This window comes from Sinocyclocheilus grahami, unplaced genomic scaffold, assembly GCF_001515645.1.
Source record: "Sinocyclocheilus grahami isolate Dianchi unplaced genomic scaffold, SAMN03320097.WGS_v1.1 scaffold41.1, whole genome shotgun sequence".
Classification (NCBI taxonomy): Eukaryota; Metazoa; Chordata; class Actinopteri; order Cypriniformes; family Cyprinidae; genus Sinocyclocheilus; species Sinocyclocheilus grahami.
The window spans coordinates 235,133-247,537 of NW_015505220.1; the positions used below are offsets into that span (position 1 = coordinate 235,133).

General features: G+C 35.8%; 1 pseudogene; it reads left to right on the top strand.

Annotated features, from left to right (window-relative positions):
* Positions 1 to 8,994: 8,994 nt before the first annotated feature.
* LOC107582201 (uncharacterized) overlaps positions 8,995 to 12,405 on the top strand; it is a 27,834-nt pseudogene continuing 24,423 nt past the window's right edge.

A 12,405-nucleotide genomic window follows, 5' to 3' on the forward strand; every position in this document is an offset into this window, starting at 1 on the left:
GCACCAGCTAATAATCTTAATTTATGTTATGTGACTACATTTTCAAGCTGATCGTTTGCAGCTGCTTTTTGGTGACGCTAATAATGCAATGGAAATTACACACTTCACGTTTAATCTATGCTGTAAAAAATATTTTTCAAAGTCGTATAAAGATTATTGGAGTACGTTTTATTTCAGTCTTTCTACTTCAAAATGTCACATTTAATTCAATGTGTTGTTTATCGATTCTATGTAATTGTTTGTGAAATCAATTTCTGAGGGAAAATTCTTTCTACACTGGGTTTTTTTTTTTGTGTAAATATATTTTATTATAAAACAAAGCTTAAATCGTTCAAATTTCGACCCATTTTCATCAGGGCTTCACAAATCTCTCCGCACAGTTTTAGTTTGTACTGTAGTTTCCTCGGTTTGTGTTTCAATCTTCAAATGTATTTGGCTTCTTGTATCACTGCTGATCTGGATGCTTTTTTATTACGCTTTAGTCTGTGACTTTATCACACTTTCCATGCTTTCTCAATATCCAGTGACTACTGTAACATAATGGAGAAGGCAAAATCATTTCCAGTGCTTGAGCAGGTCTGAAGAGGTTTTTAAAGAGCAAACAAACAAACAAAAGCCACTTGAGCGGCGGTCGGGACGGAGGACGGGGGTCGGCCCCTGATAATCTCTCCTCTTCCACGTCCTTCCTGCCAGAGGTTACCAAAGCAACCATCAGAGCATCCGACCTCTCCAGCTTCGTGATTAAGAATGCAAATCAGAAACGGAGTGTATTTAGTGGACAGTGCAGGTTTGTGGACTCATTGGTAATTCACTGGGGTGTATGTGCACTCATACGGCAGAAAGGCCGGCGTTCACTGCTGGCGCTGTGTGAATGAAAGAGCCTGTTCAAGATCACTCACCCCTCTGGGATTCGGCTGGAGGCGAGTGCTGAGGTTGCGTTTCTGCTGAGTTACCATTGTGTCCATGAGCGAGAGACTTTCTGCTACAGCGGCCCGTGCTTTCAAGCGCTTCAATGCCTCTCTGCTTAAAGCATCTGCAAAATGAGATGATTTTGAATAGGCTGCACATGATATTAAAGAAATTTGGAAGTTGAAAGTTTTCTCATTTTCAACCGCATGCTCCACGGCTCACTGACAAGAAGAAAGCATCAAATTAAAGGAGTAGTTCACTTTCAGAATAAAAATGGTCACCATTTACTCAGCCCCCACTTGTTCCAAACCTGTATGAGCTTCTTTCTTCTGTTGAACACAAAGGAATATATTTTGAAAAATGTTGGGTTCTGAACAGTTGTTGAGAACCATTGACTTCCATAGTAGGAAACTAAAAAACTATGGAAGTCAATGGTGATCATCAACTGTTCAGATCCCAACATTTTTCAAAATATATTCCTTTGTGTTCAACAGAAGAAAGAAGCTCATACAGGTTTGGAACAAGTGGGGGGTGAGTAAATGGTGACAGAATTTGTATTCTGAAAGTAAACTACTCCTTTAAGCATTAATTCTTAAAGTTTCTATATTTGTAAAATTATGGTTTGATCTTTTTAATTGCATCTTTTAAGATAAATTTTTAAGGAAGAGTTTGCATGCTTAACAAATTACATAATCATTTTCGAAATTCATATTTCATATATTTCATAAAGAAGAGGCAGACTTTTTAAAATAAATATTAAAATAATTTAAAATATTAAAATAAAATGTAAGATCCTGAAAAACTCCATATTAATATTTCAAAAAGAAGAGAATAAGATTTTTTAAATATATGGCTATTATGCAAATTTGCATTAGTTAAGTATGTTAACTTTATTAAAATAAGATTAAAATAAATATAAAAAAAACTGTATATTAGTCACATTTTAGAAAGAGCATATATATATATATTTTTTTTTATTTTTATTTTCTTTAAGTTATAGTAAATTACTTTTGTTTATGGATGTGTATTAGTTAAGTTTGCTAGATTTATTTAAAAAAATATGATCAATATATAAGAATGAAAAATGTCATTTCATATTAGAGACATATTTCAGAGAATATTTTTTTAATAAATCAGTGTTGTGGTAATTGTCTTTGGTTGTGTATTTGTTAAGTTAGTTAACTTTATTAAAATAATATCAAATATTAAAATAAATATTTAATAGTGAAAAACTTCATATTTTCATAGTTCAGAAAGAAATAATGGTGTAAAGTATATTTTGTTTGTGGTTGTGTATTAGTTAAGTTAGTTAACTTAGATTAAAATATAAAAACATATAACATAATTATTTTATTAACATTTAATTTAGAATTTACAGTTAAACCATGTAAGTTTATATTTTACAGTATTTTTTTGGATTAATTCACAAAAATATAGTAATACTATTTAATTTAGCTCAAATCTCTGACATTTCTCAGCTGGTTGGTCCATCTGAAAAACACAGCTCTAGTCTGACAATAACATTCATCTGTATTTATGAGTGAAACCGGATATTCAACCAGAAATCAACAATGTATGCATCTAAAGTTGACTGATTGATGCTGAAAAGTGAGTCTTCAACTATTGAAAAATAGTTGAAATGTCATTTCAGATGTTGATTAGGAAATGATACATTTATACATTTTGATCAATGAAATTATTTTCTTTGGAATAACGTGATGAATCATGCATTATAAGACCAGAAACGTATTAAAGTTAGCGTCAAGTTTGATTTCATCTTCAAAGCATTTTTTTCAAGTATTTGTTGTGCTCGTTACATCTGTGTCTGCAGCGCTATGTGAGTCTTACTCATTCACTCAGTCTGTCTCTGACTGCAGATGCGCAGACAGAGATGAAAACTCCTCCACGCTCTGATTAAAGGAATTCCACATTTGCATCATTAGAAACCACAGGTGCTTCCAGAGCAATTAACATGCCGTGGAGCGTTGCTAGGTGACCGACCATAGACACAAGACGTAAAGATGAGAGCTGAGATACAGTAGCAACCGCAGCTCACAATGACTCTCTCTCCCTGACTATACTCCACAATAGTTAGAGATCTTAGTTAAAATGTAGATTTTTGTTTCATTCACATGAGCTTACACAGCTCATTAAGATGCTAACATTAACATTCCTGTAGTACGGGAGGAGAGTGGGGTAAACTTGCAGATTGAGAAACGAGACTAAAACTAATGCTAACATAAGAATCCTGCTCCCTGAATGTATTTCATTATGTCTGCTATCAAATGAAAACATCTGCATCATCTGGGCAAAAAGTGGTTCAAAGTGTTTCGTTTGAAAAAGGTTTAAAGGGGTCCTATTATGCTCTTTTACAAAGTCTTGATTTTGTTTTGGGGGTGTACTAGAACAGGCTCTCATACTAGGTTGTTGGAAAAACATTATTTTTCACATATTTCACATTATTACAACACCTCTCTCCCCAGTCTGGCATGAACGGCTCGAATAGTTCCTGTATCAAATGAAGGCCCGCCTTCTGAAATACGAAATGTGCTGTGGCTGTGCTGTTAGCTGGGCCAGTGTGTGCTGTGATTGGTCAGCTGGGCCAGTGTGTGCTGAGATTGGTCAGCTGGGCCAGTGTGTGCTGAGATTGGTCAGCTGGGCCAGTGTGTGCTGAGATTGGTCAGCTGGGCCAGTGTGTGCTGAGATTGGTCAGCTGGGCCAGTGTGTGCTGAGATTGGTCAGCTGGGCCAGTGTGTGCTGAGATTGGTCAGCTGGGCCAGTGTGTGCTGAGATTGGTCAGCTGGGCCAGTGTGTGCTGAGATTGGTCAGCTGGGCCAGTGTGTGCTGAGATTGGTCAGCTGGGCCAGTGTGTGCTGAGATTGGTCAGCTGGGCCAGTGTGTGCTGAGATTGGTCAGCTGGGCCAGTGTGTGCTGTGATTGGCAGCACTCGGCGCCTGGTCGGGAAATGTCATGCCCCTTACCATAGCCACCTGCGAGCTTCAGTGTAAATATTGCGTCAAAATCGAATCAATTTGAGCGTGATTTAAACCCGGATGATTGTAACCATTCTAAGTTCGTCTTCCTTGGGAAAGCTAGCGTGTCTCCGACATAGTGATAACACTCGCTGCCTTCTCTAGTGCAGCTCAATCAGGTCTCGTCTCATTCGTCGATCTTTGTGATATCACAAATCCCGGAAAATGTGCATTGTAGTCCAAACTAGTCGCTCGTTGTAGTTTTTGAAAAGTTTGAGCTTTGTAACTTTGCAGATCTTTTTTATGCTCAAACAGCAACCTTACAGACTAACTAAAGTTGAAAAAGTGAAAAAGCATAATATGACCCCTTTAATGTTCTTAATATTTATATTTTTTAGCATTTGCAATAGCATTTGTTATATATTACATGCATTTGGATGCAACACTTGCATGCTACAAGTGCTGCTACTATTTTGTGTACAAAGCTTCATTTGTTGTTAATAATCTTTAGTAAAATGTGCATTATATATTTTTAGACTTGGACAAATTTGCTTTGACAATTTTGTTACCCATCCTGTAGAAAATATACACTACTGTTTAAAAGTTTGGAATAATTACGATTTTTTTTTCAGGATTCATTGATGAATAGAAAGTTCAGCAGCATTTATTTGAAATAGAAATCTTAAATGTCTTTACTGTAAAAATAATAATAAAATGAATAATAACAAAACCTTACCCTAAACTGTTGAATGGTAGCATATAGTATATATAAGGCTTGCCACAAAAATATGAAGTAGCACAACTGTTTTCAATGCTGAAAATAAAAAGAAATTAATTTGGGCAGCAAATCAGCATATTAGAATTATTTCTGAAGGATCATGTGACACTGCTGGAGTAATGATGCTGAAAATGCAGCTTTTTATCACAAAAATAAATTACATTTTTAAATATATTCAAAAAGACAACAATTCTTTAAAATGTTTATATTATTTCACAATTTAAGTTTTTAGATTACAAAAAAAAAATCTAATTAATGCAGCCTTGGAGAGCAAAAGTGACTTCTGTAATAAACAATCTTAGTTATTCCAAACTTTTGACTGGTAGTGTATTTGACATGCACAAAAAAAAAAGTGCACTACAGATTGTCTTGTCACCTTCAAAGTGCATCAGAGACTATTTGCTCGGCGTGTGAGAGAACATAACGAATCTCCTGACACGAGCGTTTGGACATGTGACATTATACCAATCTGAACTCAGCAGCATCTAATTGACCTTTGAAGAGCAGAATACATTCCCTGCCACACAGCCGGTAGACTGATGCATTTGTTAATCTAACGTTAATTACGGGCCAAAGTCGAACAATAATGAGAATATTCTTATTCTTATTCTTGGCAGGAAAAAGGATGAGAGATAAAAGCTCTTGACAGTGGCTCGCTTATTAGAGCCATTTACAGATAATGCAACATTTCTCATTGTGCTGAAGATGCGTTTCTCTAAAATGGGTTGAAGTGTCTCTCTGAATATTGTTCCTAATTAATTAAACTTTTACTTGGTTGTATTATAAAGTGATGAAGATCCCCACTGGTCCTGAAGTGTTTCTGTTTCATCTCTTCGCCCTTCAGGAGGGTAAGTATCATCAATAACTCTCATCTGTCATTTTTCCTCTGTGATCACAGGGCATTTGCTGATAGTCAGACTCCCACTCATCTGAGCTTAAAGCAGGGAAGCGGTGAGGCCCGCGAGTTAAGAGCCCTGGATAAAAGTTAAGGGAAATCATGAATCATCCTTTGATGTGTTTCTCTAGTTCAGACCTCAGCTGCCTTTGCCTGCAGAAGTGGCCTACAAAACACAAGCGCACTGGGTAAGGAGTAACACTGACCCCATCTGGTGGCTCACTGCAGGTACATTTTACAAAAGCTGTTACATGTGCCATGCTTAAAGGAGAACTATTATGACATATGTAATATGTGTCCCCAGAATGTGTCTGTGAAGTTTCAGCTCAAAATACCCCGCAGATTATTTATTATATCATTTTGAAAGTGCCTATTTTGAGTGGAAGCAGAAACCCCCTTTACAGAACAGGGCTGTGCTTTTACAGCTCATTCCTCAGATACTCTGCCAAAAAACATCTGTTTGGTTTTGATTATCATGTCTATCGTGCTGAAATCATGTGTTTTAAACCATATTTTCTGAGTGCACACATTCGAAGCATGCGCACAGAAAGCAGCTGTCACACGGCATGTGAGTACTAAACGAAGTTCTCTTTCATGTCTTATTGCACTTAAACTGTCAAGTCTATGGTAAGAAACCGCATGTTTATATTAGATCTTTGTGGCAGCAACTTAATCTACAGTAAATAAATCAATAAATCCACTGGACAGGTGTCTCTAAATAGTGTTCTGTGCTCATTTGTGCAGCCAAAGACAGAACAGTTAGCATGCTTTCCTTGAACTTTTGCCATAGTGCTGGTACAAATTATGACTAATAGGCCATAAACACAGTTACATCTTCTCAACAACTTATCTGCAGAGAGACTATATTTATCAACCAATTTGTATTACAATTATAATAAATGGTCAAAAGCTCAGTGTTTTCCAGAAGTGCATCTTAACTTACTGTACGCGCAGCAATAATTTTTCATGTAACTAAACGTGTGACAACTAAATGTGCACAGTAAGAACACTAAGAAATATATGCAATATTTGATGCTTTATGTATACAGGGCCATCCTTAGTTGACGCGGGGCCCCCCTCGGTCCGTTCGTAATCGTGTTTGGGGGGTTGGGGGTTTCCCCCTTGGTCTGTTCTCTGTGGGGCCCCCTCAAAGCACGGGGCCTGTACCAGTTATATATATATATATTCTGAAGGAACGTGAAACTGCAGATTTAATTTGCTTTGAATTTATATAGGATTATGGTGATGGTGTTAATGATGATTCTTAAAAATTTTTATTTCAAACATACAGTATATTCTCTGCCATGTATGTATCTGTGCTTTGACAATATTAAGTACAATATTGACAATATTGAAATAAAGTACTTTAGATGACTAGTCCCCCAAAAAGGTGTCTGTTTAACTTGTAAGCAGAGAGTTAAGCAGAGAAAACTGGTTGTTAAAAGAACATTTCAGCTGAATATACTGTATGTGAATCAGCAGGTGAAACCACCAAGCATGCATAGAATGAGGATACAACAGAAACAAACACCCACCTAGTGAATGAAGGTACTTCCCCTGAATGATGACACAAAGGTTAAATGTTTTACCATTATGTGTGAACAATTCCAGATAAAGAGATTGCTGAGTGAATCCAGAAAAGTAAAAATTTCCAAGCATTTCCTGTATTAATTAATTCCTGTATTAATCTTAAGTGCTGATTTGTGCTGTTGATAGCTATCCCTATAGTTAGATAGTTTATAATATATTATTAATATATTAATTATATAATTATAATATGCATTATTATACCCTTTTAGAAGAGCTGGGCAAAAGCATAGTTTGCATTTTGTGATGATACAAACAATCAGTTTGAGATTTGTAAATTGGAATTATGAATTCTATATATGGTAGAATTCTGAGAATTATTAGGATGCCCTTCCACCTACAAAGTAGGCCAAAGGACTGTACAGTAAAAAAAACAAACATATACAAATAATAAAAAGAACAAAACAAAAATTAATTAATTTATGTTTAAAAATTATAACTGTGATATTGTAACAAGCCTACTATTTGTATGGTGTGTATCACTGCCAAACCAATGATGTGTATAAATGATAGGATTTTGGTCATATCTCTTAAAAACTAAACATTTGTTTTTAGAAATCCGAAAAATTATGACGTCACAAATTAAACAAGTAACATTTCTTGGTAACACTTTATTTTACAGGGTCTTTGTTACACATACCCTTAAATCAAATCATAACCCTAACCCTGTTATAAGTATATGTTGTCAATTAACATTACTCTGTACTAAAATATATATTTGACTTGATAAGTGAATAGGAAATTCTTTTTTGAGCATTGAAGTTTGTAGTATTTTAACTTTTTTTCATACGTAACATTATTTATGACCTGTTTATTAATGACGTTGACCTGTCACCTTGTCTAAAATCTGAAGTAAAACATTTTTCTATTTTGTGAGTTATTGGCAGTGTTCCAAGAAAAAAAGGTAAATAAATAAAACATATTTTCTTTCATTCCAAGGGGATGTTCTGCCCTTGAGAAAAGATGTGGACAGATTAAAAACCACTGCAAATTTCCTGCTAACCCACAGCAGGTGCAAGAGCATCTTCCGAGCAGCTGACTGAATCATTATCTTTAATGCAATGCTCCATGAGTGATGGATCGATTCTCTTGGGCCTTACTTGTGTAATAAATTGACCTAAAACATTACATAATAATAGAGCATCTTTTATTTCCAAAGCCAAATATTTTACTTTTTACTCCGCTACATTTTATAAAATGTAAAAAAAAAAAAAAAAAAAAAAAAAAAAAATAAATATAAATTAAATTATATAAAATAAATAATTACTAAATTATATAAAAATATATGATTTAACATTATTTCAAACTGAAGAAAAGGTGATACAATTTTTCATTTAAGGCGACGACTGTCAAATTTGGTTCACAAATCCTTTGGACTGATCCATTTGCAGCTGATTTTTGAGTAAGCAAAGTGGTCATATTTGACTAAAAAAAATCAGCCTCAAAAAAAAAAAAAGGTAAAATGATTTGTGTAATTCAAGTGAGTGACAAAATATTTGATAGTGCCAAATATTACTGTTAATTATTATAAAAGAAAAGAATTCTGAGAATGTGCATGACTATGTTGTTTGTAAAATAATTATTAAAGGGTGAGTACTTTAAGCTTGAATTGAGTGCTTGAATGTGGAGAAAAGGAAAATGAGTAAACCATGCTGGTATATCATGTGTCCCTATATTATAATGGTATATGTTAACTATATACATTGAAATGCAAACTAACATGCATTACATATTTGCACTATAGTTGAGTTTCCCTGAGTTCCAATAAGAGATTTTGGTTTAATGCTCCTTTAATAATGCTGTCTGATTACAGAAGAAGGGCTTTTGGTTTTATCTCTGACATCAGCATCATCATGGGATTGTCTCCAATTTTACAACATCTGCTGGTGTTCATATCAATTCTGTCACTCGGTATAGTTTTGTTTGTTTGATTTTCAGACTTAAAGGGATAGTTCACCCAAAAATGACAATTTGATGTTTATCTGCTTCCCCCCAGGGCACCCAAGATGTAGGTGACTTTGTTTCTTCAGTAGAACACAAACGAAGATTTTTAACTCAAACCGTTGCAGTCTGTCAGTCATATAATGTAAGTGGATAGGAATCACGGATTTGAGAGTAAAAAAAAAAAACATACACAAACAAAACCAAATGAAACCCTGCGGCTCGTGACGATACATTGATGTGTAAAGACACAAAACGATCAGTCTGTGCAAGAAGCAGTGCATTGCCTCTCTACGTTGTCAGTTTTGTGTTAGGGCTCTACAATAAAAGAAATGAAGAGATGCTCTAAAATTGGCTGTGTATAACAAAAAGATTCTGGGGGCAAAAAACTCCACTTCTTGGTAGATCTCATGCTACAAGTGTATTATATGAATAGTAATTTCAGTTATTTATTTTTCTAATTGATTCTAATTGACTGTGAAAACTTTTATGTTTTCACAGACCCCTGCTATACCTACACTGTGCTGGACGATCCTTGGAGAGCCACAGACAATCGATATAACTACCAATTAATGTGTGACAGAGATGTCAACTGGATCGGCTGGTACCGTCTCTTCATTCATGGTCAGAGCGCTCAGATAACAGACACATGTGTTGATAAGTATAGTTGTGGCACTAATGTCCCGCTTTGGCTGAACGGAGGACATCCAAATGTTGAGGATGGAGTGGTCACTCGAGGTGTCTGCGGTCACTGGAACAATAACTGCTGCCATGTTCAATCCAATCCCATTAAAGTCAAAGCCTGTCCAGGAGGTTATTATGTCTATGAGTTTGTGAGGCCAGTTAACTGCCATTTGACGTACTGTGCAGGTAAGCATATTTTGCATTCACCCATGCATGCATTTATGTAATATTTTATGATATTTTTATGAATATTTTATGATCTATGAGTTTTTGGCTTACTGTGGAGGTAAATACATTAACATGCCTTTTGAACTTTTGTATTTGTATTTTGTTTCTGTTCATTAATAATATTCATTACATTGTGCAAAACAATCCTACTCTCACTCCAGAGCCAAACTTGGCAGTTGTTTGTAGTCTGCTATGCCCTCTACTTACTGCTGATGTTATGACTGGATGTATCATGAAAATTGGTGTCATTTAATGTTTTGCACAGTAGTGTTAATTTCGTTAATAAAAATTGTTTGTCGATGAATTTGTTTATATTAGATGAGACAACCCCAACGTCATTAAATGCTATGTCTATATCAACATGCAATATTGTTGACGAAAAAAGTGAGAATAAAAAGAGTTTAAAAATAAAAACTTTACCAATATCTCTTTTGTTTTTTGTTCATTCTGTTGGCAGGACGAGGAATATTCTACCCATTCGGCTGGGCAGTAGGAGACACAATAAATCCTGTTGTTGATGATGAAAGCTCCTCTGTTATTCAGCTGTCGAGTCCATTTCTGTTTTTTTGGCCACACATACCAGCAGATTTATGTAAGAATTTGACTCCATCTTCATTGTGGGTCTGAATGTGAGTGGTGAATGCTCATCTGTGATCAGTGATTTTGACAATATTTCTCATGTTTCAGGTGAATAATAATGGACATCTCACATTCAACCAGGCTTCACCGGAATATGTTCCTTATTCATTTCCTGGTTATGAAAGCCAGGATATAATTGCTGGTCTCTGGACTGACCTCGACAACAGTGTGAGGGGCTTTGTTTCTTATCAGCAGTACACCAGTGGAAATGTTCTCACTCGCGCCACTCAGGATATAAACACACATTTCCCAAATCTGACTTTCACTGCTTCTCGGGTTTTTGTTGCAACGTGGAATAAAGTTGCTTACTCCAACTTAACCATCACAGTAAGATTGATATTCTTCTAAAATATAACTGTTTTTACTTTATTCATGATTCAATTCAATTTCACAACACTTTATTGGCATGTACATATTAATACACAAAGAAAGTGACAAATAATTAATTATTAATAATTAACATTGTGGTTAGTCAGTTATGACCACAATGTTCTGTAATGTAACAAATTTTACAAAATACATGAACAATGAAAGTTTAAAGTAATTATTTTTTTCCAATCTTTCAGGAAACATCGTTTCAAGTGGTTTTAAATTCAGTCAGTAATTATTCATTTATTCTGATGAATTATGGTGCTGTAACAGAACATCCAGTGCAGGTAAAACAAACTTGTTTTCTGTACTGTAAACAAAATGTTACTATATACCACTGTACACAAATATATTTATTTATTTTTTAAATACCGTTTATATGAATACTGTTTTTACACACTTTCAGGCTGGTTATGACACAGTAAACTCCACACGCTACTTTGTGATTCCTGGATCAAACCACGGCAGCTCCATCTCAAACCTCAGGATCTCCAGAAATGTTGATGTTCCCGGTCGATGGGCCTTCAGGGTGGACAGTGGACCAAGCAACAGCATCTTGAAAAGTAAATGTCTTTTCTATATATAGTGATAAATGTCATATTATCCCATATAATATTTTTGTATGATTAGTGTCAACAAATATAAATGAGTATTTTAGGTGTTTGTGTGATTTCCCCTTTAGACAATGTTGTTGGTTTTCGAGTGAGACTTTCCTCATTTTCAGACCTAACACAGAGTGGCAACACAATCATGTCAAAAGTGCGAGTGGTAAATAAGGTCTCCATTTGTAAGGTCTCCACTCCGCTCACTCAAGCCGGCCTCCGCTCACTCTAGCCCGCCGGCCTCCACTCACTCTAGCCTGGCCGCCTCCGCTCACTCTAGCCAGTCAAGTCAAGTCACCTTTATTTATATAGCGCTTTTAACAATACAGATTGTGTCAAAGCAACTGAACAGCATTAATTAGGAAAATAGTGTGTCAATAATGCAAAGAGACAATAGTAAACACTCATTTTTCAGTTAAAGGCAGTTCATCATTGAATTCAGTGACGTCATCATTCAGCTCAGTTCAGATTAAATAGTATCTTTGCAATCATTTGCAATCAAGTCAACGATATCGCTGGAAATGAAGTGTCCCCAACTAAGCAAGCCAGAGGCGACAGCGGCAAGGACAACCAAAACTCCATTGGTGACAGAATGGAGAAAAAACCTTGGGAGAAACCAGGCTCAGTCGGGGGGCCAGTTCTCCTCTGGCCAGACAAAACCAGCAGTTCAATTTCAGGCTGCAGCAAAGTCACATTGTGCAGAGGACTCATCTGGTTCCTGTGGTCTTGTCCCGGTGGTCGTCTGAGACAAGGTCTTTACAGGGGATCTGTATCTGGGGCTCATCTAGTTGTCCTGGTCTC